Below are 6,000 nucleotides of genomic sequence, written 5' to 3' on the forward strand. Positions count from 1 at the left end.
ATAATTGGTAAGACTCGGTACACACTATCGATTGTTCATAAATTTGTCGTAAACTGATTTAAACTTTCACGATTATTAAACATTATCAAACTACACAACGGGACTTAATCGCGTATTTAAGTTTTAAGATTTACCTCCCAGTCCTCCCACGTTTCGAGGACGGCGTTGTCCCCGTGGTCTCGGAGAAGACTGGCTCAAGTTGACATCAACATCTTCTAGCCGCGCGAGTTTTTCGAACTACCCGCACTTGGTCTTGTTTATCAGTTTGAACGTTTTGCGCACTAGTTTTGTTTTATCTTAAAACTTAAATACGCGATTAAGTCCCGTTGTGTAGTTTGATAATTTGTCATATGTTTGTATTGTTGGCGAACAATCAAATGATAGGAGTCACGGAGTAGACTGTGTGCAAAGTCTTGGTATACTATTAGATATCGGAGATATTTGGTTAAGAATCACTCGAATTGAAATTATAGTAAACGATAGATCTAATTTGTTTTAAAATGTAAATTAATGTGATGAATCAAAGTCCTTCGTACAATCAATTACTTTTATTTTACTCCAACTTCTTACTTCAACACTCTTTGACAATATTTAGTTAACAAGCCGTAACCTTCGTGCTACATGTTACTGGTTCAAGCGCCAAGCGAGAATGATCCTTCCATCCCATGGTAAGTTACATTTTATACTTTTTCCTCATTAGAATTGGCGGGTAGGAGAGAAGGGTTATTTTCGCGACTACCCACAGATTAATTAACAAATATTCGGGTAAACACAAATCACATTTTTAATCACTACCCACTGAATGCCATAAGTTTAACATAACTCACGCAAAATAATTATAATTTATTCTTGAAATCTTATGAAATATCACACTCGGCCATCCGACTGCGTGCTACCTCCGGTGCACGATCAACAATAATATCACACTCGGCCGTGTTGCCTATTGCCTTTTCAATCCTATTTTAGTTAAAAGTAGTCTGTTTATACAATACCAATACTCTTCATTGTACACCAGAATACAATAAAATAATACAAAGAATTACAGCAACTTAAGTAGAGGTAAACTTCAAATTATTTAATTTACTCATGGTAGCAGGTATTGCAGATGTAAACGGTATTTATTCTTCAGACTAGTATTATTGTTACATAAAAAGGGATATTTAAATACCTACTTATACTACTAATCATGTAAAGGTTCACGAAATACATCGTCCACACTGTCAAACCCTTTACTTTTACTAAAATTTACATCCCCATACGATAAGTTATTTTACCTAATTACACGCAGGGTTATAGACACATTATTATCGGCACGTGCTTATAGAATATAAGCCCAAATTTCATTGCATTGATTTTAGTACTGTAACATACTTATTTTCAATTAAGTTCTACTTATACAAACAAACATGACGCGAGCAATAAAATTTTGCCTGATATAAGAAGAAAGAAACAACTTCCACAGCATGAGCTATAATAATTGTTATTAATAATCGAATTTTTAGACCTTCCATAATAAATGTAGGAACTGTTTATGGAAATAATATTTTGGGGAAGCTACGTGATTACATTAACGGCTTCATCAGGTTTGTAATTAACAGATGCAATTATCTAATGATTTTTTTCTCTGAAATCAGATTTTTTTTCAAATTACAATACTTTAGTTACAAACTTGATGACGTTCTCCACTGTAAGTCCCTCTTGAGCGTCGCCTTCTTCGTACTGGTCATCTGAGAGAGGCCCCGTCGTCAGCGCCTACTGTGGTGACGACATCTGTCTTCAGGCCCCTCACGCTCGGCTGTCGCAGTCCACAGCGTCCTCTGTGGTAGATTCACCGTCGCTGACTTTCAGCGTCTACCGCTCGCGACTCTGCATCCGTCGTGCTCGTGACGACAGTCTAGGTGATCTCGGGATGTCAATATCGGAATCCATTTTACCCTGTAATTAAATTTCAGTGCGCTGCATGATTGGTTGTTAAACTTTGTTATCACCCTACGCCAGCGAGTTGTTAAACTCGATCCAACTTTTTAACTCGATCCAACTCTTTAACTCGATCCATCATTTAACTCGATCCAACTCTTTAACTCGATCCAACTCTGTAACTCGATTCAGCTCTCTAACTCGATTCAGCTGTCTAACTCGATTCAGCTCTCTAACTCGATTCAGCTCTCTAACTCGATTCAGCTCTCTAACTCGATTCAGCTCTCTAACTCGATTCAGCTCTCTAACTCGATTCAGCTCTCTAACTCGATTCAGCTCTCTAACTCGATTCAGCTCTCTAACTCGATTCAGCTCTCTAACTCGATTCAGCTCTCTAACTCGATTCAGCTCTCTAACTCGATTCAGCTCTCTAACTCGATTCAGCTCTCTAACTCGATTCAGCTCTCTAACTCGATTCAGCTCTCTAACTCGATTCAACTCTCTAACTCGATTCAACTCTCTAACTCGATTCAACTCTCTAACTCGATTCAACTCTCTAACTCGATTCAACTCTCTAACTCAATTCAACTCTCTAACTCAATTCAACTCTCTAACTCAATTCAACTCTCTAACTCAATTCAACTCTCTAACTCAATTCAACTCTCTAACTCAATTCAACTCTCTAACTCAATTCAACCCTCTAACTCAATTCAACCCTCTAACTCAATTCAACTCTCTAACTCAATTCAACTCTTTAACTTAATTCAACTTTAACTCTTTACTCTTTAACTCTTCAGATCCTAACTCTGACTTTCGACCACATCTATGGACTCTCTGGCAGCACACTACATGGCCACACTCCTAAACAGCACAGCTACATGGCTGTAGACTCTAGCAGCACACTACATAGCCGCACTCATAAACAACACATCTACATGGCCGTAGACTCTAGCAGCACACTACATGGCCGCACTCATAAACAGCACATCTACTTGGCTGTAGACTCCAGCAGCACACTACATGGCCGCACTCATAAACAACACATCTACTTGGCTGTAGACTCCAGCAGCACATTACATGGCCGCACTCATAAACAACACATCTACATGGCTGTAGACTCGAGCAGCACACCTACATGGCCTCGCCCATGAACAGCACATCTACATGACTATCGACTTTCTAGCTGCGCACTACATAACCGCACTCATAAACAGAACATCTACATGGCTGTGGACTTTCTGGTAGCACACCTAATAGATGGCTGCACTCATAAACAGATGCACTCCTAAACAGCTCGCCTACATGGCTCAAAATAATTCAACTAAATAATCAAAGCGATCACACATAACTGCCGGCCTAGCCAAGGTTACAATCGCCATCGCTTCGACATCGAAAAGCATTATGTCTCTCTATCACTCTTCCATATTAGCGCGACAGTGACAGTTGCGTTTCGATCGCTACGGAGCGTAAGCGATTGGCATCTTGGCTACGCGGCCTGGCTCATTAGACGTTGGGTCTAGCTATAACATACTACCTCCAAACAAACCTAAATGGTACCCGTAATATAGTAGTCTTAATATCCATTTGCAGTGAACTCAATAACAGATCTCATGTGGTTTGTTTGTCCTGTACCCAATGATACTATCAAAAACATATATATTCAAACCACTAATCTTATGATCAAGCTCTTGTGTACGTAGTATAATATTAAATATATGTAGGTAATAACGTGGCAACTAGATCGTTCTTCCCGTACTCAGGTAATGGAACATCGGGTCCACGAGCAACATAGCACTTACAAGTTAACTAACTACACCATAACAACCTACATAGGTAACTAACCATTAAATCTGGTTATAGGGTACCGCCTATATGATATGTTACGATATATAGCTTCCCCATAGTTCAACAATTTATCAATGAGCGCCAGAACATGTAGTTCTCATATTTAATAAAGCAGGAGCGATAACGGACCGCGCGCGCCGTGTGCATACCCCGCCATCAACTCAATATTCATTCAGCCGGTGACCGAAACAATAAGAATTATAAAACAACTCAAAAAATAAAATAAAAATAGTCTTGGGGTCGACGAAATGCCGCCCGTTCTTGTAAAGTTAACACAGCCACTGACAAAACTGTTTAACCAGTCATTTAATCAAGGAATATTCCCGGACTTACTTAATATCCATGAAATATCCATTATTAAACCCATATTTACAAACGGTGACGTAATCCATCCAAACCAATATCGACCTATCGCACTCTTACCCGATTTTATCTTAATAAATGGAGTCTAAGACAACTTTTTCGTAAAGTACAGTATTTTATCATTTACATTTTATTAATACATACAGAACATCTTAGGTCATAAAGACAACAGAACACATATAGTTTAGGATTTTTGGTGGACATGACAAAAGCGTATAAAAAAGTATCACACGAAATCTTACTCTGTAAATTGTACGGGATGGGAATACGCGGCACTCTGTATATTTGGTTTAAATCAAATCGTACCTCTGAGACCGTAAACAATGCGTACAAGTAGAACACTTAGATAAGGACCGCGAGGAACTAAAGACCGTGACATCAAAATCGCGTCATATTGTTTATTCCATTATGTCAATATTTCAGGGAAGCGTTTGTGGATACCTACTATTTCTTGACCTGCCAAAGATACTTAACACAGACACAACCTGCGTTATGTTTGCTGACGAAGCCTTTCTTCAAGATCATGGACTAACACTTTGTAATTCAGTGCAGACTGACATAAAGGAATCAAAAAGTGACAACATTCAACAAAAACTGAAATCATTACTTCGAGAACACTCTTATTACTCAATTGACGAATCTATATTATCAATGCAAAACGATCATTGATTCTAACACATCGTATTGAATAGGGTTCTAAGTCCTAACAGTTACCTCCCATTATTAATTACTTATTTACCTACTATAACATTTTCACTTATTATAGTTAATAATAATTTTATTTGTAAAAATTGAATGACATGAAAAATTTACCAATAAAAATCTGTATAACAAAGACATTAGGGTCTGACTATGATGGTACACCACCTACATGGTGACTACACTGTTAATGACAACGTGTCATTAACCTAATGGAGCTCTCTATTCATTTCAGAAACCAATCAAAGGCGTTATCATGTATGACTTTACTTATTAGATCATTTAGCTCATACTATTTATTAGAATAGATTAAGATCAGTATTCGAAACTCACGTATATATTTAATATGCTTGATGTAAATACTTTCATTTTAACGACAGCAAGTATTTAAACTAAATCTGCATGACAACAGAGCACTTCACACTGTATGTTTCTTCACAATATGGGCTATTTAAATTTAAAACCACTCTGTTAAATGAAATTGTTCCTTTAATGACAATAAACTTACCTACTTGCCTATAACCGTACACGTACAATTATACATGTTTGTATCTTAATTGCTAATGGATTCATTAAATATTTATCCAAATCGTATCCAATTTCACTATAATCGCGATCACGTATCGTATATGCCTATGCTCGGCTAAACATCGATATTACACAAAAAAATAACATACTACTACACTGTACACACTAATCGTAAGTAAGTATTCAAATTCTAAGACAACTTGTAACCACGGTCTTATCTTAAACATGGCTCTTGAAAGAAAAATAAGGTTAACTCGCTCAATAACTGTACCGATTTTGATTACCAGCAGAATTCTAAATTATGTAATAAGTCTGCATTCGTTACTTCAACTTGACCATGATCGCGAATCTACATGTATTCTTAATCAGGTTTTGAGGTTACAAGCATTGCAACTTAAAACTTACTACCATAACGTCTGAGTATATAAAATATGTATATGTATACTAGGTACTCACACGTTCTAGTCCTTTTATGGGCGCCGTTGATCACCGCTTCTGACTTGTGATGAATCAAAGTCCTTCGTACAATCAATTACTTTTATTTTACTCCAACTTCTTACTTCAACACTCTTTGACAATATTTAGTTAACAAGCCGTAACCTTCGTGCTACATGTTACTGGTTCAAGCGCCAAGCGAGAATGATCCTT

Source organism: Cydia fagiglandana, chromosome 14 (assembly GCF_963556715.1).
Source record: "Cydia fagiglandana chromosome 14, ilCydFagi1.1, whole genome shotgun sequence".
Taxonomy (NCBI): Eukaryota; Metazoa; Arthropoda; class Insecta; order Lepidoptera; family Tortricidae; genus Cydia; species Cydia fagiglandana.